The following is a 21,298-nucleotide window of genomic DNA, read 5'->3' as shown; positions in this document are numbered from 1 at the left end:
CCCACGTAACTAAGCAGTGGGCAGTGCCAGCCATGAACTTTATCCTGCAGTTCAGACATGAAACACTCTCAGGTGTGAAATCAATGCTCCAATTTGTCCATTAAATTGGACTTGATTGGGGGGGATGTTGGTAGAGTTACCACTTTGAATGCATGGATTGTATTTCTTTGCCGATGATATTATTTTGTATCCCATTAGCCAGACTCCACTGTCTTCTTAATAAATACGCCGAGAGTGAACAAGGCGTGCCTGAGTGATCTGTGCTGTCACCGGACTCGTTGATGTGATTAGTGTTTGGTAATTCATGCTGTAGTTAGCTTTTATTTATTCTGTCTCATCAAACAATGCCTATTTGTAAACCAGACCAGGTAACAGACTTTCAGAATTATATTAAAAATTGTTGCTTTTTTCCCTTTCTTTTTCAATCGCTCTATGACTCGCCCTGCCCCTCCAAGGTCGACTCACATTGCTTTTTGCCTTTGTGAGCATTTAGTTTGTGTGGCTGCTGCTTAAGTAGACCAGCCCCTCCTGCTCCAGTGCCTTGAGTTTTAACTCTTTGGGGGATTGGGTGGAGAATGCTGCCTGCCTTCCTCAAGGAAATGGCATAGCAAGGGCAAGTTAAAAAGAGGAAATTTATAGTCATTTCTCATCCCCCAAAGAAACAAAAACAACAAACCCCAGGGTTCCATGAAAAATATAGGACATTCCATCCCTTTTACTCATTTGGCTAAATTTTTCCAAATGTTTCAAAATTCACGCTTTCTTTTCGGTTCTTGTTTTTTACTATGAAGTATATTCAGAGAGGAAACTTTAGCTAAAAATGAATGGAGTAATGAAATAATTGCTTTCCTGCTTGAGATTTCTTTTAACTTATTACTAGCAGGAAATCATGTCGCGCACATTATATTAATGACAGGATGCTGGATGAGCTACACTGATGGGAAGTGTGTGTGTGTGTGTGTGCGTGTGTGTGTGTGTGAGAGAGAGAGAGAGAGAGATTGGGGCAAAGAGAGAAAGTGGAGTGACGAGAGAAAAGATGAGAGCCTGAAAAATATAAAGGGAATTAAAAAAAAAAAATCTGTTTTGGGGTCCTGTGTAGTTTAGTGTTGTGTAGACAGGCAGCATCTGGATCTTGTTACTTTTAAGCTAGTCAAAGTCATCAACTTCTGGAACATTTTTAAAGAAGCTAGATCCATTAGGTGACCTAAGCTGATATTTGGATAATCAGATCAGGGTAGTGGGGAATATAAGATTAGCTACTTTGGCTATTGTGGTAGTTCGTATTGATTATTATGTTGTAAAATTTTGACAGTGCTGTGAGGTTGTCGAATACTGTTATGGGGACTGTGAAATGACAGACACTAATAACATTCCTGGAAGCTGAAAATGTGAAAACGTGCCCTGGTTTGAAAGCTGGGCACACAGGGAATGGGAAGAAGAAGGGTCAATCATACTTTAAAATGTGGGGTCTTGCTGACAGCATGAATACTATGTAAGAAAGTACTATCATGACCCAGCGTAGCATGCAAACAACTAGGTTATTTCAGTATCATTGCTTTGCTCCTTTTATACATACATCTTAAAATATAATCTCCACTAATTTTGAAGGAAATACATGCTGCCCATGTTGATTTGGTAAGCCTCGGTGGAATTCACAAAATCTACGGTCCTTTCAGCCTTGGTTTTAGTTATAGTCCATTTTTAAACTTATAGCTATTTAAAATGATGCTGATATATAAAGAATACTTATAGTTGATTAAAAACAGAGATCTGTATTTGACAATAAAAGTCATGTTCTGGGAACATCATAACTTAAGCTGTCTTGCAAATTCAGGTGTTTTTTAATAATCAACAAAAGCCATTTACTCACATTTATTTTGGGGTAAAAAATCTTTATGGGGTTTTTTAAGAACTGAAAAGTTTATTGTTGTATTCATTCAGAAAGTACAAAATACCAAACCTTCTCTTTCTATGTAAATATGTGTGTTAGATACAGCTGCTATTTTCTTATAATAAGATGAAATGAAAGTAGGATTTCTAAGTAAATGGAAATGTTTCCATTTCCTCAAATGCAATTAAAGTTTCAGAAAAACTTGGGACACTTCCCTGCCTTCTCTGCTCCTCTTATTTCCCATTACATGAGAACTAATCCATTAATTTTGTTGGGTTAAAAGGAAAAATGAGTTTGAAATAAGTTATTTATACTTTTCTCCCTCTGAACCATTTTCCACATGCTTAAAATAGTATATTAGACAAATGCGCATGTAAGTATAATGAAAAACCCAGTGGCTGACTGGTAGCTCTATTGTAACAGGGTTGTTGGTATGTTCATTCTCCGAGACCCTGCATTAAAAGTTACATTTGTTGGTTTTCTTTTGGCCATACCCCCCCCCCCCCCCCATTAAAAGAAGCACTTTCAAAAAGCAACGTTTGTGATTAGGCAGAAAAGAAGAAATCTTGGTGACATGTTAGAGTATTTACGCTAGAGACAGAGCTGGATTAAAAAAAAAAAAAAAACCTCTCCATCAAAACGAATTGGCTATTTGAAGGCCACCCAGAATAATCAGCAAATTTGAGAGAATGGAGACCAAAAAAACAGTTCATTAGCTTAATGATAATATCCATAATCATGTTTGATTGAGTTGTAACCTGATATTTTCAGTAATTTTGTGATAGCCCATTCAAAGCAGCCAACCTGTTGGAATTGCACTGAGAGACCCAGGGTGGATTCCAATCTGAGTTTGAGGTACTTTGTGTAGGGGAGGTTCTTAGAAAAGCAACTTAATCAAACTAGGAAAGCTAGAAAGAGTAAAACCTGGTCACAGCCCAGTGAATTGATATTTTGGTGCTGAGAAATAGATATTTCCCTCTTACGTGATAGTTGGAAAACTTTTGTCATCTTCCCCAAAGTTTAAAGTTCATCCAGGCACACACAGCAAGCTAGTCCTTCCCTCCGTTTCCTCACCCTGACCAGGTCACGATGTTTCTACCACCCCCCGGGCACGGCTTCTACTCAGGCTGTTTTCCCATCAGCCTCCTGCTTTCCTTTCTTGGGCCATCCACTTCCCCTGAAGATCTTGCAGAAAGGGGTGCGGCCTGTGGGACCCAATGGGGTTTTTCTGGCTGGTGGGACTCGGATTGTATTCAGAGCCTGCTGTGAAGGTGGGGTCAGGTGTGGGGAGTAATTCATCAGCTGCACACTGATTTCAGGCTGAGTTTCCAACCATCTGCAGCCTGGACAACCGCCCATCTCTCAAAGTCTAGCTAGAGCCCAACTGACTGTGCCACAGAAAGAGCAAACACTTGAAACACAAAGGACTAAGGAGTAGGCAGAGGAAGAGAGAGGCTCCTCTGGGGCAAAGGATATTCTCAAAGATGTGAAAGTACAGATCCTTCAAAAGCAAAACAGAACAACCCCTTAACATACTTCTTGCACATGAAAATGTAGAAAATCTTGCAGAGGGAGGGAATGAGTTTAGAATTTCCTTAGTACTTCCTGCCTCAGATTTGCATTGATAGCCGGAGTTGGTAACTTGCCAGTTTTAAAACAGCCTTGAAAACTCCCAAGTTCTGTTTTCCTTTGAAAGACTGAAACATACAAAACTGGTTTTCTAAAAATCTTCCAGCAACAGAACTTTTAGGTACAACCCCAACTAGTTCTTTTGCTTCCGGGGGGTGTGTGTGTGTGTGTGTGTGTGTGTCATATGATAGCATGAAACCATGATAAATCTTGTTTGTCTCATTTTAGAATGTACACAATTTTAACTGGTTTTAAATAAGAGAAATATCGTAACAAGGGGCCACTCTCCCTTTCTAGTTCTCCTGTTTGCTTTCCTCTCCCCACTCTTTATTATCATTGGGATTGTCTTTTCCATAATGCAGTCATTGTTTTCACAGCACTAAGTTTAGTGCCTACTTAAAAAGAAGAGATATGTAAAAAGTTCCTGGTCGGGGTTTTTTTTTCCCCCTCTCCAGAATCATTCCAAAGTCAAAGGAAACCTCATGTAAATTTGTTCTAACAGTATCTTTCTAATGCAGTTTCCTTTCGTTTTCTCTCAATTTGGGAAAAGAACAATAGAATTAAAACTCAAAATTATTTCTATGAAGTCATTAAATCTATTAGAGGGTTTGAGGGAGGGGTGAGTTGCAAGGGAGGGAGGCAAAAGACAAGAAGGAAGCTGTAAGTTCGTCTCAGGTCTTTCTGGCTCCAGGAATTCTAAAAAGCTTCATTTTTGCACTAATGTGATTTTACACAATCCTTTTCGACATTATCAGTCTTTTTGGCAGAGGCAGGGCTCAGTCACAATTATGCCCAGGCCAAATTCTAAGAAAACCAGTCTTTTCCTTTAAAAGAAAATCTTTTTAGTGTCGGACTTCTTATTCAGAGTAAATGGTTGATGTTTATCCAAAATTGGCTTCGAGTACTACATTAAAATTGTGTTTTGTAACAGTCTCATAAGCCACAGCTGTATGTGATTAAACAATGTAATATCAAAAGCATGTGAGAATAGACTTTTTCATAGTATAGCTGTTGCACAGCAAGAGAGCAGATGGAACTGGAGGGAGAGCAAGGGCAGCAGGGTAGTGATGTGTTGTGAGACCTGGGCTGAGGATTCGCGTTGCTATTTTTTTGCAGTAGTGGGAAAAATGCCGAACTCTCTTGAAGGTGATTGGAAAATACGCTTTCTGAACATGGAGATGGATATATAAGACCGATTTTTGTTTTAAACACGGAGTGCCATTTAATCAGAAAACACACATTTACAAAAGTGTCCGAAATCAACGTCAATGGAAGGATCATCATGACTCCCAGGCAACACACATTCACATAACAATAGTGAATTTCTCATTTCCGCTTTGAAATCAAAACTTTTCTCTCTTCTTTCTTTCTTTCTTTCTTTCTTTCTTTCTTTCTTTCTTTCTTTCTTTTTTTCGCTTCTTTGATCTGTGCAACTTTTATAAGAAAATCTTCAGGCCATTTATCCCTTAAGAAGAGTGATAGGTGATGAGGACCAGTAACATAAAGAGAACAAAATAGGTGGTAGTATGATTCTTTTTAAAGATATTTGAAAATGTGGTATTTGGCTTTGTACGCACATTACTCCTTGGTGGCCACTATTAAAAAGTACATACTTCTACAAAGAGACAAAACTTGTGGGTCTTTTTAGCAGGATGTCATGGCAAAGTGATTTCTGTTTTAGAGGGATGATTATAAAGTTTTTGAAAAAAAAACTCATGACATTTATAATCTTAAGTTTTTTTTAGATTATTAATCTATGGGATGCTAATACTACTAAGAGATTTATTAGGAAGTCATTATTTTCAGGGCCTTAAAAAAGCGTAGAGAGGTGGCCAGTGTTTTTCAGAGTTCAGACACTGAAAAGCAATTTGGAAAAGTTAAAAAAAAAAAAAAAAGAAACCCCAAAACAAAACAAAAAAAAAAACAGGTTGATAGAGGTAGATTGGACTCCATTTAGTTTTGTTTTTCATGTTGATATAGGCAGCAGATTTGTTCACATTTAATTGGATTTTTTTCACGTACATTTATTGGTCAGGAAGTATATACCCTGTGGAATCAGATATCTGGATAAAGTTTTGTAATTCAGAACATTGACATCTAATAGATAATAAATTTCAAGAGTATGGGTAATAAGTGCTGAGACTTGGATTCTATTTTTTTGTTTTTGTTTTTCCTGTTGTTTGCTTGTTTGTTTTTGGTGGGAGGGAATTCTCTGATTTGTGTGTCAATAGATTGGTTTCTAGGTCAGGTTCTCTAAGATCTCTTCCAGGCTTAGCATTTGTGACTCTCCCTTTGAGATAAATGAGCCTGTTTTAATGTATTCGTGGGACTGGGAGATGACCTTGGTTTTGTGCCATAGATGAGTTTTGTTCAGGTCCCCATCGCTTCCTCCAGAGCGGATCAAATGCTGCTTTGCCGACGCTGGTGTTTTGATGAATTTAGCTGTCTGCTTCCTTTACCACATCCAAACCCAGCGCACCAAGAGAAACACATCCATCACCTGGGAGTGGGTGGAGAGCAGTTCCCAGGGGTGGGACAGAATGACAGGCATCATTTAATCATGGTCATTGCCAGCTTTGTTGTTGCCATTAAAGTGTTCTTCTTTGGTAAAATGAGAGCTTATCCAAAGACTTGAAGGTGATAATGTGATGCTTTCCTTTTCTTCATTTAACTTCCTCTCTGCAGGTGGTGTAAGAACTGAATGGGTAGGCATGTGTTCGACCTACCCAGCTGGGGGGGATGAAGGCAGAAGGATTGCCTTCTGACAGCACTAGTTTGGTGCATCAGACTAGGAGCTCGCTGTCAGTATGGGAATGACAATCAACAGATGAAATACTATTGCGACTGGAGTTTGCAAATCCTTCAACTCCCTAAACTTCTGACTAGTAGCTTTTAAAACATGGAAAAGGAATACTGTAGTAACTGTAGTATACGGAGTAATAGGAGGAAGAGAATAACTTCTCCAGGACACCTAAGCAAGACCATTGTCTTTCCCTCTTTTTCTCGCTAGATACCCTTCTTATTCCCCCCAAAACTCCTGTTAGCTGAATTAATGAAAGGGTGTGGAACCTTGTATTTTGTTTTTGTGAATGATAGCCAGATAGAAAAAAAGAGACTTGACTCTATACATAGTTAAGGCGATTCTGATAGTGTCCCTTCTTATTGTGTGAAAAGTAAGAGACAATGGAAGAGAAATTAATCTTACTATATTCTAAATATTGATAGTAATTGTTTAAGTACTGATTTTTAATTTGTTTCAGAATTAGCTTTCTTACTGTTACATTGTAGTGTTAAGAAATTCAGGGGTGCTTGGGTGGCTCAGTGGGTTAAGCCTCTGCCTTTGGCTCAGGTCGTGATCTTAGGCTCCTGGGATCAAGCCCCGTTTTGGGCTCTTGGCTCAGCAGGAAGCCTGCTTCCCTTCCTCTCTTTCTGCCTGCTTCTCTACCTACTTGTGATCTCTGTCTGTCAAATAGATAAATAAAATCTTAAAGAAAAAAAAGGAATTCATATACATCACACTTCATATGCTAGAATCTTTGGTTATTTCATTCTTAGCGGATAGTTTTCAAGCTGAATATGGATTACGCATAGAATTTCAGAAGGATTTTTGAGAAGTCTTCCTATTTTTATCTCGTGTACCGCTGTCTATTTATCTTAGTCATATTGCTGATTGATGACGATTTAATGAAAACGAAAATGGAAAACAGAATGCTAACTATCTGCATTTCTGGAACTGGTTAAGATATCTTAAAAGCTTTCCTTACACATGTGAGTCATATTTGAAGCTATTATTGATGTCTGTAAACTCTCATGTTGCCTCTTTTAAAACTTATCACTCACACAAATTGGACAGTGGCACCCTGACATAACTTAAGCGAGGGTAACTTAACATTCAAGCAAATACACTCTTAAGCTCCCAAGTAGTTTCGAGTAGATGAAGTATATGAAGGAGAGTGTACAAATCTTGGAATAAAATTTCAGAGATTGTTTTCTAGTGTGTCATACAAAAAACCATGTTACATACCTATGATGTTTAATTTCTCCTCAAGAAATTGTAAAAACACAATTTTTGTTGTTGTTGTTTGACTCGGTGCTAGTCCCTTGAAGGGTTGTGACAGCTCCTGAATTACCCTGGCTCCTGGTTTTTGGCCCCTAGGACTCTTGTCCATTGTTGTGCATATCAATTCAGACTGGACCATTAGAAATAGGAAGTTGTGTTTCAATTTAAGGCAGGGAATTCTGAAAAAGAATAAAATTTTGATGTTCTTTTCAAAATTTATTCCAAAGAAAATTAACCGCTGACTTTAAAATTTATTATTTATCTGTTAGGACAACTAGACTTCATGTTGACAATGGCAAGTTTTCCCTTCCGGCCTTGTTCTTGTTCTTTTGTTTAGCTTTGTTAATAAGCTGGAAAAAGATAAGGAAAAAAAAAAAATCCGAAGGCATAGGTCAATGAACATGGGAGAATTTCTCTACAAGTTTAGCGACTTCCTTAAACAATGGAAGAAGTGAAGGGTCATTTAAAAACCTCCTTATTTTCTGGCCAGTCATGGAAGCCCCCATCCCACAAACTAACAAAGATATTAAAATGCATTCATATTGCACATCAGGTTAGAACTGTTTTTGCAATAAAATAAAGAGCTTTTATAATTTTGCTGCCAAAACTTTTTGAGTGCAAGTAAATTCATTATATATGCCTATGAATTTGGGGCATTTTGCATACGGGGGCGTGTTCTTACAATGTGAAAAAATTCTAACGTACAGAATTTCTTGAGGAAGGAACTAAGTACAACAGTGAATAAAGTTGATAGTGAGTTATGTTTTGTGGATATGCAAACAAATGTTTATCACTTTTGGTTTCACCGTTTTCTTTTTCGTTTGGCGACAATGCGTTTTTTTCATCTTGTCGGTGTTTTTGTGGGTCCCTGAAGTGGTCAGAAAGCCTGAGAAGCTGGCCCTATCTCTACCTATTGTGGCTTTTTGGCATTTAAAATATCTCTGTATTTTAGTAATCCCAAATTTCCGGGGTGGGTTACTTGGTGGAACAGCGCTAGCATTTTGGAAAATGTCATTAACATTCTTTGGCTAACATATGTCAAAAGCAGACACACTGGATTGACCTTTGGCAGCAAGAGCAACTGAGAGGTCCTGATCTGAGTGCCAGGCTCACAGAATATTTTCATTGTGCAACTGGTGGAATTGTTTACCAACTGGAAAGAAAAAAGAGCTTGAATATAACAGGTGTTTCCCTGGATTTCCACTTAGGGATACAGACAGGAGGCGAGCAATGGCATGATAGGTACTTGATGGCATAATCTTTCTAAATTCTTCTGTTTGTTAATTGGGTCATGGGTTTGTTGCATGTATTAAAGCCGCCACCTCCTCCTAAACCTCTGTGTCCATGGTTGTTCACTTAGAATGATTTTTCTTGAATCCATGTGCCTCTTAAAGAACCCATGTATCCACGTATGCACACTCCAGTCAGATCTACCATTACTTGCACAGGTGTTGAGCATCCTGAACATACTGCTTCTGAAGCTGCCTTGTGTAAGACTTCCTTTGTATTCATTTTTGTCCCAGTGATACAAGGCAATCAGGGTCCCAGGCTCAAGGCAGGATTGTTTCCTCCCAACCACATCTTAAGAAGGAGGCTTTCTGTTTTGCCCCCCTCCCTTTTTTTCATTTTCTTTCTCCAATTCGCGCATACACTTGTATCTAAAATTTCACTCCCTCCCCCAGCCTTCCAGGGAGAATTCTCATAATCACCCAATGTTTTGATTCTCTACCTAATTACTCAATTTTTCTTCCCAGCTCTCTAGCCAGATCTCACTGAATGTCATCAGCAGACTCAATGAATCAGCTTTGATTTATCTCACACATAACACACACACACACACACTTCTGGAAACTTCAAGGATTATTTCAGTGGTTCTGATTTTTGCTGAGTCTGAGTGACCAATGGGAGTATGAAGGGGGCAAAGTGGTATCAAGGTGGCGTATATCTGCTCTTTCCAGGCTTTTTTTTTTTTTTTTTTTCCCCTGCTAGTTGATAGCAAATAAAAACAAGTCTCACTGAATGAGGGTAACTAATAATTTCCTTTATTCCCCCCCCCCATAGTGTAGTATCTTCCCATGATCCGAGATATATTGGTAGTATATCAAGTTAGATACCTGTTTTCTTTTCCCTATTTTTAAAAAAAATATTTTATTTATTTATTTGACAGACAGAGATCACAAGTAGTCAGAGAGGCAGAGAGAGGGCGAAGCAGGCTCCCCACTGAGCAGAGAGCCTGATGCAGTGCTCGATCCCAGGACCCTGAGATCATGACCTGAGCTGAAGGCAGAGGCTTTAACCTACTGAGCCACCCAGGCGCCCCAATCTTTTCCCTATTTTTGATAGCATCTTTTAGAAATCTTACTGATCAATCAATTCTAATTTTTTTTCTCAAATAATTTCATAATCATTGTTTATACAGCAGAAATTCTAATGATCTTCAGAGCTTTTAGTGATGAGGCTGTCGGCGTGGTAGAAGAAAAAATGGTAGTTCTACAATTTTAATTTAACAAGTGATTTATGAGAAGCACCAAGTAAGATGAAACAAAGAGAGGAAGAAACAGAAAATAGAAAGACGAAGATTTTATACCACCTTTCAAATTTCTGGAATTTGTCCATGAGTTTTCCTTTTCAAAGGCAAACAGTAAGAGCTACATTGTAAAGAAAATATAATTTACACATCGAAGAACCGTCTTTGGGGAAAACGTTAATGTGAATATAGAGCTTGATATGGAGCAGTTACATACTTGAGGCTTTTGGTGTCTTGTGGGGAAAAAAAATCAATGCTTGTGAGGACAAACTTAGTGTTTTGTTGGGGTTTTTCATATGTTGAGGCACTTAGTAATCTTCAGGACTTGCTTTATTTGTTCTGACTTCTCATCAGTAGTTCTCAGGGAGAATCTGGATAAAAGCTTTATTGATGCTTTTGATTGGAAACAGGAATGTTTTTGGAATCAAATTTTAACACATATTTTGGAATTTTTATATATAAAATCCATAATATGCTTAAAAATGTACTCATGAGTGAAGCTTTCAGTGTAGAAAGCATCTGGCTTTGAGAGGGGGGAAAACAACAGCATACCATAATAAAACCAGCAAACCTGTATTGTCATGAGAATTGTACAATGCAAAGTGCTTACTAGAGAGCCAGGCTGTTTGCAGGCCATGAATGTGCCCGGGGACCCACGGAGCAGTTGAATTGAGAATGTGTGTGCAATCACGCTTCCATGCTCTGGATCCCCAGCACATGCCTACGTTAGACGGTGGGTCCTGGCGAAAAGACAGTCTGGATTTCAACATGGTCCTTGAAGAATATAGGTCAATAGAGGTCCAAGAAAGACTACGTATTATTATTAGTCATGGTCCATCTTTTCTGCCAAGTTCATTTTCCTTACTTCCCTGTGATTTCCTCACTTCCCCATGGAATAATCCATCTAGGATGGCTATCTGAAATGACCTTGCTTGTACATTAAATCTCCTACATCTCTCAGCCTTTCCCACATTGTCCTTCCTGGGGGGACGAAATCTTTTCTTTCTGTACCCCAGCTTCTTTTCCACTTGTCCTTGCCTGCTTACCTCCTGCCTCCCGCCCCCCGCCCCCCCAAACCGGCCTCCTGTCCTGAAGTTTTCAGCTATGGACTTGCCTTCTTTGCCTTCTTGCCTTTAGGTCCTAAACTTCTGCATCCTTCTTATTCTCTTAGTTTCTAGTCTCCTCTTACCTTTTTTGTTTATTGTTTTGTTTTTCCCCCCCAATATAGGGTAGGATTGGGTTTTGACTTCTTTTTGCACTTTGTCATAAATTTATTTTTGGCTTTTTGAACATGCCTTTATTCCTCAGCATCATATCACAGAATTCGTCTGTGAACCCCTTGTGGACTAGGACCATGGGGTCTTCATCTATGAGTATCCTACAGTATTCAATAGATTGATGCAGAATGAGCGTGCAAGGAAAGGTTTTCAGAATGCATTAATCTGTGACGTTCTGTGTCTTGTGCATTAGTCCATTGCTGGAAGCCGTGATTTATTTTATTTATTTAATATTATATTTTGTTTTGGTTTTTTTTGTTTGTTTGTTTTGTTTTGTTTTTTGTTTTTAACCAGACTTGCTTGACGTCATCTTCATCTCTGTGGCGCTTATGTCAAAGGGCATTTTGTTTACCAGAAGTAAGTCTTACTTAGCTTTTCTTCCCTGAAACATGGGGACCGCTGGGCTAGGTAGCCTACGACTGTTGGCTGGAGTTGGTTTATATCACTAGCTAATGGGACATGCTATGATGGCAGAGGTGAGGTAAGTCAGAAATGGCAATAAAAAAAGAACAGAAAAGAAGAAAAACGGGAAGGATTGGGGAGGGGAGAGAAGAAAAAGGGGGAAAAAAAAAGACAAAGCAAAGCATAACAAAACTACCACAGCATTGCATTCCAAGATGCTGGCAAGAGTATCAGAACAATGTGCCAACGCAGGGAGGGGCAGAGTAGATTTCAAAGACAGTCTAAGTAGCCAGTATTTGGAACTTGGAGATGAGAGTAAGCAAGTAGGTCAGGACTAAATGGTAGTGACAGTGGTTTGGAGGGAATGAGAGAGGCCATTCCTGAGCAATTGCCAAAAATATCAGCTTGTATATGCGGCTTCCTTTCTTGGGTTGACAGGGAGTTGGGCATGGCGCTGATGGAGCTGGGAGATGGGTTGAGCATTAGTACTTTCCCTCTGTCTGCTTTGCTCACCAGAGGATCTTGAGTCTATTAACCATATATATACCCATGCCACATAATGGTCCACAACAGTACTGACATGGATTTTTTTCACTTAAAATATGAAAAGACTACTTTGGAGATTAGGCAAGAATGACAGAATTCCTATTTTGGAAAGTGAAGTCTATTCACCTTCCCTATGCAATTAACTAAGCAGGTATAAAGACATGGCTAAAGTAATGATAGATGATACAAGAAAGGTTTCTGATGTAAACTTCAAAGCCTTTCTCACCAAGGAATGTATGAAAACAGTAACCTAGTTGTGGCTAAGGAACCAACTATGGTTTTGGTTTGGATGCCTCTTGATTTTTCCAAGTTGCACTGATTTTCTTATGTTTGTTCTGTATTTTTTTCCTCTATCATGTTCTTTTTTTTTTTTTTTCTTTTTTGCATCAAGGTCCTTATTACCATTTTCACAAAATATAGTTTCTGTATACATAATTCCTTAGTAAATTAGCACTTAGTAAATTTTTCTATTGCAAGGTAATCCTACTCATTGCATCTAGCAAAACAATTCAGGATGTATAAAGAGTATTAGTAATCTCCTTCAGGATAACACACCGCTCTGTCAAAACTCTCAGACATAGCCAATATTAATAATAAAATCATACATGTCCTTCTACAGCATTCTTTAGATCTGTGCAAATGTACAATCAGATCTATGGTATATGAGATCATACTGAATGGGTTATTTTACTCCTTTTCTCAGTGAAAGGCATACTTTGTGACATTTTCATCAAGTCATTAGACACATATCTTTTTTACATCCAGGATAATTGTCCCTAATGCATTTGTACCACATATTATGCAGGTGATACCCATTGATGGGCAGTAATTTCTTTTTTGCCACTGTTTTGCCATTATGAATAATCCTACAGTATATGTACGAGGTACTCATTTAAACATAACTTAGAATCAGTGATTTTCAAAGCAGGTGTTATTCGCTTTAAACACTTTCTTTAAACATTGAGAAATGCCTTGATGAGTTTCCTCTTACATAAGGATTGATCTCTATGCTTGGATTCCTAAACCTAAAACTGCATCTTGCAGGATCCGCATACCCCTTTGTGTTTTGATGATAAGTGTTATGGTCTGAGCCTTTTGGTGAGAAGGTGAACTTCCTGGCTGAGGTTTGAGCTGAAAAGGAGCTACTCACATTTGGCAGAACTAGAAATGTCTTCTGTTCTTTGGGACACGAGTTTTGGAGTCCCAACAGGTGCTTGGGGCCAGTGGTGTTACCATTTCCATGCTAGTCAGCCATTTTATGGGAGGGGTGCATTGTTTCAGGTTGATTTCCTTTGTCTGCTGCCTCATCTTCCTAGTGGAAGGAGCAACAGCAGGCAAGGAGAGTTCCCAGCAGCCCAAATCTTCCCAACTGATTGGAATCCCACTGAGGCATTTTTATCCGAGAGCAAATATTTTGTCCCAAGGGTTTGGGCATCAGGATTTTTCTTTTTACATTATTATCTTGGGAACGCTGCAAACTGTATTTTGTGATACCCCTTATCTGCTGGACTTGTTTGGTGCTGCTTGGTCATAGGGGAAATGTCATGGTACATTAACTGAGCTGGAAAAAGTGACTGTGGAAAACCTAACAAACCTAGGTAAAATCTGATTTTATTTTATCTTCCTCTGTACTTGTCCTATTTCTTTCTTCTAATATCAGTTTTAATTAAAGTCAAAATATGGCAAAAATAAAGAATAAAGCAAAAGTTTACCTATAGAAGATGCAAACTGGCTTTATCTATCTCTATCCAGATATTTACGAATATCTGTCTAGAAGACCGTAGACCATAAAGCTTCAACAGTTTGTTCTTCCTACAAGAAAAGTTAGAATAAGGACACACATTTCTCATACCACTTAATTTTCTCTCCCATACTCACATTTCACAGAACTAATCACACCTTTCAAAGTTTGATGGCCAAGTTTCATATGCTACTTTGGAAACTTGGGGAGTTTTCCTAAACATGAACCTGCCAGGATGATCTTTTTCTCTTCCTCTGATGTATGTGAGGTGAGACAGGGAGCTTAGTTCAATATACCAGAGCCAATTTAGTATTTTCCCATTTTATGACTAGAAATCTCACCATTTTTCACCCATGCTTAAAAATCAACAGTGTACCATACTTCATATAGATTTAGTGCAGGTAGAAGCATTTTAACAAAGTCTGGAAAAGGAATTTAATAATCAGAAGTGACAACAACACTTTGGTTAGGTGAAAAGACTCAGCATACTAAGCATGGTTCTGGAAGGCCCAGGGCTTCTGTTCTAGAACTTGCTTTAATGCCCTCTCCCCTTTTTTCATATTTCAATTTCCTGCCATCACTTCCCATCACAGGAATATTTAGTTATTTGATAAGATGTCTTGAGAATCAATATTAGACCAGTAGTAATGTGTTTCAATGTTCTGTAAGGAATGTCAATATATTAACATATTACAAAGATGGTAAAATATAAATAAGAACCATTAACTCCAAGAGATTGTTATTAGAGATAATGGTAAGGAGAGGGTGACTGAAAGGCCCAGAATTGCCTTGATGCATGAGTATAATGGAGTAGAATCCTTGTGATAGCTCTGATCAATGCTATTCATTGAAACATTTCTTTGCACTTCCATCATGTTTCTCTGGCATCCATCTCTGTAATCAGCTGGATTGAAATCATGTAGAGAGATCCACTTTCAATATTTTTCATACTTCTTACATGATTTTTTCTTTTTTATTGTTGTTTTACTTTGGAAAGCGATGCAAGCCTGTTTCAGCGCTCCATAGAAAACTCACCCTGCAGTCCAAGATGAATCTATTGGGAAATTGTCTGTTTTTTACATTGCCGTATTTCACAATACTTGTGCTTTCCTCATAGAAGTTCCCAGGATGCCTTTTGTCCCTTAAAGTAACTAAATTAGAGGAGAGAATGGGGTGTGATTTTCTTACAGCCAGCTTATAGAGTGTCAGCTCTTGCTTCCTGAGAGCTAAACCTCATGTTTGAAAATGCTTTCAGTGAGGCCAACACTGACTCTGGGTGTGGTATTGGTTCTAACTAGATAATTTTTGAGACTATCCATTGGGGAATGGGGGGACTGAGTTTTTTTTTTTTAGTTTCCCCAGCTGACATTGAGTTTTCAAATATCTTTTTTTTCTTTTTAAGATGTTATTTATTTGTTTGACAGGAAAGAGACACAGCGAGAGAGGAACACAAGAAGGAAGAGTGGGAGAGGGAGAAGCAGCTTTCCTCGCAGCAGGGAGCCTGATGTGCGGCTCTATCCCAGGACCCTGGGATCATGACCTAAGCTGAAGGCAGATGCTTAATGACTGAGCCACCCAGGCACCCCGAGTTTTCAAATATCTTTCAAACTTATTCACATGTAGCATTACTAAACTTTAATCTGACCCCTTTGTTGATCTTCTTCCAGCTGTAATGGCTAGACTCAACCAAGTTTTTAAAGGCCATCTCAAAGGTCTTCAAGCTGTGTGACCCTCAGTCCTTGCCTGGCACATAGCAGGTGTTCAGTAAACACCAGTTGATTACATGGGAGTTGCCGTTCCACATCCCGAACTCAAATAACACCGACAGACACTTTTTGGACACTTACCCATTTTTTTCTTCCCTTCGGCACATACCACTAGCTGCCAGAGGAAAGAATACTTGTCCGTGTCTTCTCTGTGCTGCCTTCTGGTCCCACTGCATTGACTTGCACATAGTCAGTGCTGGTCAATATTTACTGAGTAAAGAATGGATTACATCACTCTCTAAACATCCTTTAACTGACTTAATAGTTTTCAGGAAAGCATAATGCAACCTCCTCTATACTTATCTGTTTCTCTTCTAGTTTTCTCTTTTACTTTTTCATATCAGAATAATATTTCACTTGCCTTTTTTTTTTTTTAATTAATTATTTATTTATTTGACAGGCAGAGATCACAAGTAGGCAGAGAGGCAGGCAGAGAAGGAGGAGGAAGCAGGCTCCTGGCTGAGCAGAGAGCCTGATGTGGGGCTTGACCCCAGGACCCTGGGATCATGACCTGAGCCGAAGACAGAGGCTTTAACCCACTGAGCCACCCAGGTGCCCCTATTTCACTTTCAGTTCTGAAGATCCTGACATAAAACTAAGAAAAAATATAAAGGTGAAATTCTCTCGAAGGTGTTTGGCCTTTTTTAAAAAATTTCTTCTGTAAAGTGTTTGCTTGCTTCTTACTTATTCACATGTTTACTTTCAGGTCAACATTGACTCACCCAAAAAACCAGGTGGCTGAGTACATCTGCCTTCTCCTATACTTTTGTTTATTTTTTATCTGAAGGAGTTTTGGAAAAGAGGGAAATAAGATTTTTCGGTGTTTGTGCCCTATTGAATTACAATATCTTGCAGTCCAGCACTGTGTTCATTTGTTTCATATCCTATAGTTATTAAGAAGGGATTTGGAACTTGGAATTTCAGAATGTAAAATAAAATATATTACCCAGTGCCTGTTCCTGGGGCTCTTTCTTAGATCGGCACTGTATAGGGTGGTTTGGACAAGACAGAAGGAGGTTATGGTGTTATTCCTGCTCTTCAGAAGTTGATAATTTGTTTAAGGAAACAGAGGAGACACAACGCACAGAGGGAGTCATTAAATGCTAAATTGTGTCACAATGACTTGAAGAGAAATGGATGATGGCTGTTTGGGCAAGAAGAGCCCCAGAGGGTCAGTTTTGAGGCAGACAAAGGAATTGGACATTTGGCATATTTGAGAAAGCTGGGGAAGGATGAGAGGATATTCCTGCTGGAATAAGATAGAAACCCTAATATAAGCATGCTGTTGGAATTAGGGGGAGGCAGGAGAAGAGAAAACAGGCTAAGCTGGAACCGAAGCTTAGAGAGGAACAGTTTGAATAGCCAGAGTATAATTACTGAAAGGCCTTAAGGAGGTCAGGAAGGAAAAAAAAAAGCGAACAATTATTTAATCTTTATACATGGAATGGTTTCATAAACTTCATTCCAAAAGCATAAACTGTAAGTGAAAATAATGATAGATTTAAAATTCTTCATTGTTTTTAGGAAGTTCCTGCATTTTAACCAGAGAAATATTTATAGATCTTCAACCAGCAAAAGCCTAACATAATGTACAATATAACAAGCAAATAAACACTCTTGTAAAAAAAAAAAAAAAGTTTGCAGCATAAAATTGCAAAGATTTAATACTTTAGGTATAAAATATGCCCCTAATACTTAATAGGAACAAAAAAGAAAAGAAAAGTCTCCAATACTAAAAGGGACAAAAATTCGTAAACAAAGAAATAGAAATAGCTATAAAGGCTTTAAAAGTATGTCACCAATTATCAAAGAAATGACTGCAACAGCAAGATATTATCATCAGCTAGATTTCTAAGACGTTAAATATTTTCTAATGACTAGGGTAGATTGAAGTATAGGGAGATGGCCACTGCCATACACTGGTCATAATTAGGGGAATAGTTAAGCCTTAATTTGAAATTATGTATCAAATGCTTTAAATATGTACATGCCCAGTTGTATAGCAAGTCCAATTCCAGAAATAAATAAAAATATTTAACCAGAAAAGTTAAAGTATGTATGCACAAAGCTGCTTATTGCAGCACTGCTTTTACTAGAAAAGACTGTAAGCAATCCAAATGTCTATCAATATGGAGTACATTCAATAAATGATGTTACATCTTTCTAAAGAATCACTATGCAGCCATGGAATCAACGAATGTGGATATATTGACTAGAGGAAATGACATATTGTTAGGTTTTAAAACAAGCTATAAAACAGTGTTATAATATGGTTCCCAACCTGTCTTTAAAATCTGTGTATGCATGTATGTGCCTGTGTATGCTTATATCTGTGATTATTTGTTCCTGGGAAAACAAAGGAAAGGTTTTTTCTAGCTTTTTGGAATTACAGGCCTTTTTAAATGCTTTTGAATGTGAACTGATGATCATTAGTCATTAACATAGGAACATGTTTCCAAGAAATAATAACAAATTAACGGAAGCCAAGCAAACAAGTGCGGATCTCGATGGCAGTTAGTAGAAGAAAGCCATTGAAAGCGGCTTAATTGAGAAAGAGGTAACATAGAGGAGAAAGGAATGCTTTGAATTGATTACCAGTATTTTGCAAGATGCCCTGGAGCAGAAAGTTTACATTTAGGAAGTTGAGCTAAAGCAGAGCAGGCATAGACGGGAAAGCACAGAACATTGGGGACCAGGGAAAGGCCAGTAAGACTGGAGAAAGGTACCTGAGAATCATCTGATGATAAAGATGATGAGCTTGTTTCAATCATGGTAATTTTGAGGTGCTTATGGGACACGCACATGAAGATGTGCTTTAGGCATGGAGAAAGAGAACTACAGCAAGATCTGAATCCAATGGCAAAAAGAGAGATTTAAGTATCATCTACATGGAGGTGGCATTTAAAATGGTCAGTGTGGATGAGGTTACCTAGAGTGAGGACAGAGCAGCAGGGGTGAAGGGGGATGATAAGAGAGCTGTATTCTCCCATCCTGTCTGTGCTGTGCATTTCTTAGAGTTTAAGATTGTCCTCTGCGTGATAGGGTCTTTCAAACATCAAGAAAAGAATTAGTTACTAGCAAGAGTATTTGAGGGACAGAGCTCAGAAAGTTTAGAGAATGGGACTGGAAGAAACTTAACCTATCTTAAAGTCTGGACTTTTCTCTTCCAGGTGCAATTGTATCTTTAGGTGCAATTGTCCTGTGCTGTATACTTCCTATTTCGGCTGACTGATCCTTTTGCGGACCCATTTTTGAAGAGTTTCTTTCTTTCTTTCTTTCTTTCTTTCTTTCTTTCTTTCTTTCTTTCTTTCTTTCTTTCTTTCTTTCTTTCTGATTTTTAAAAATTTATTTGAGAAAGAGAGAGACAGAGACAGAGCAGGAGCAGGGGGAGTAGCAGGCAGAAGGTGAGGGGCCCCCTGCTAAGCAAGGAGCCCAATGTGGGGCTTGATCCCAGGACTCCGGGATCATGATCCAAGCCAAAACCAGATGCTTACGTGACTGAGCCATCCAGTGCCTCTGAATAGTTTTATTTAGAAAGAATAAGACAAGTGGATAGGTTTCATTTGTTTGTGTGCTCGTTTCTCTGATTTATTTGTTTGTTCATTTGACCAATTGATGATTTTATGTGGAATTTCTTTCTTGAGTTGTGTTTTAGGTTTGCAACTGGTTCTCAAATGCTAATATACATAAGAACTCTCAGGAGGACTTGTTAAGACACTGATTTATGTTTTTTTGTTGTTGTTTTGGTTATATTTTGTTTTTGTTTTTTGATGTTCTGACTGAAAAGATTTGGGTGGGGCCCAAGAAATATGTCTTATGATCTCCAAAGGGATGCTGGTGCTGCCGGTCTACAAACCACAGGTTGAGTAACACTGTTCTAGGGAACATGACTTTGAAGGCCATTTTCATTTACCATTAGCCTCTTTTCACAAAGACACATCCAACTACATCACCAAGTACTACTAAAATTTAGTGATGGAGGCTTTTTCAGATGATTGCAATCTACTAAATAGACATTTATCCAGATTTTAATTTGCCTGTAATTTAAATAATTAAAATTATTTTTGTGGCTTATCCCTCTTGATAAGAGTGTGAGACTTTCGTGATAATGTAGGGAAGAGACCTCAAGAGCAGCAGAGTGCATTGTCCCAGGATCTTGGCAGAAAGAAAAATTAGTTTGCCTTGGGAAACAAGGAAATTAACTGATCTTAACAGTACATGCTGTAAAACAGTATATTCCTGAGTATATGAGTATCTAGTTTAGTCGGTGGTTTTTCAAGTGATCTAAAGAAAAAGTATGTAGAAAGAAGGAAAGAAAAGGAAAAGGAAGGGAAGGGAAAAGGAAAGGAAAGGAACAATAGAAGGGAAGGGAAGGGAAGGGAAGAAAAGAAAGGAAAAGAAAAGAAAAAAGAAGTGGGTTACCCTGTCCAAGGGAGAGGAGCTTTGAATCCTGAAAAATCGAACATTGTTGCTTGTAGAGAAGCCATCTCTGCTATGTGATCAGGAGCTTCATCATGCCTCATACTGGTCTATGGAATCCTTTTCTCTGTCCATTTCCCAGTTTTCTAATTGCATTTTATTAGCAAACTTTTTGTGCTTTTATTTCTATAAAATGTGAATATGCTAATTATAAGAATATTTTGTCCACTGATAAGTTAGACTTCTTATTTATACATCAACCTCATATGAATTGATTTAGGTTGAGTCCTTCTTCAGGATTCTGATCATCTCGCTGTGTGTTAAGAAGGCCCAGTTCTCGAATCTGTAGAGCCAGGGGAATGACCACGGACCACCATAAATTTGCCACAAGAGTCAGATGGTGGGTCCTTGAAGCAGTCCTGCCTAAATGGAGACTCATCCGCTTTTCTGAGCACCGTACCTGCTGTTCATTTGTTCATTCACTAGGAAACAGAAGTAGAGAATTTTATAAAACTGAAAGGAGCTTTGAAGTCATCAGGGCCAGACCTTTCATTGTGAAGTTGAGGTCATAACCTTCCATTGGAATCAGACTGTCTCTTGAACCTGGCAATTGACATGATTCAAAAGGCTAGGTTCACTGTTCAGAAATATTTCACAGCCTGGTGGGGGTATTTCTCCTTTGTGATCTTAGTCTGAAGTGTGTTTCTTGGCACTGGGTTCAAGCGCTCATGTTAGAGTGAGAATCCATCAAACCTTAACCTCTGGAACATTTTCTTAGTTCAATTTAAGAAATGTATATCTGCATTATCAAACCTGTCTGTTTTGCTTAACTTTAAAAGTGAACTTCCCTTTCATTGAATTTCTCTTTTTAACCTTTGTAGCTTAGGATGACACTTCGTGATTAAAAACCTCAAAGAGTAAAGCCTGTTGACATGAATATGTTCTTAAGAGCATATCTGAAGGAAAATAATGTACCTGATCCCCATATAAGGTGGGATGGATTGTGGACCTAGTGTGCCAGGTCCATACATTTGAAAACA

At 38.4% G+C, this 21,298-nt stretch overlaps 1 long non-coding RNA gene across 1 annotated transcript in view; it reads left to right on the top strand.

The window, feature by feature from the left end:
• Window positions 1-21,298, top strand: part of LOC309857706 — a 150,219-nt gene that overhangs the window by 1,652 nt on the left and 127,269 nt on the right. The window lies entirely within an intron of this gene.

The sequence above is a fragment of the Mustela nivalis genome (assembly GCF_964662115.1).
Source record: "Mustela nivalis genome assembly, contig: HAP1_SCAFFOLD_1101, whole genome shotgun sequence".
Taxonomy (NCBI): Eukaryota; Metazoa; Chordata; class Mammalia; order Carnivora; family Mustelidae; genus Mustela; species Mustela nivalis.
This window is presented reverse-complemented; position numbering and strand designations above follow the sequence as displayed.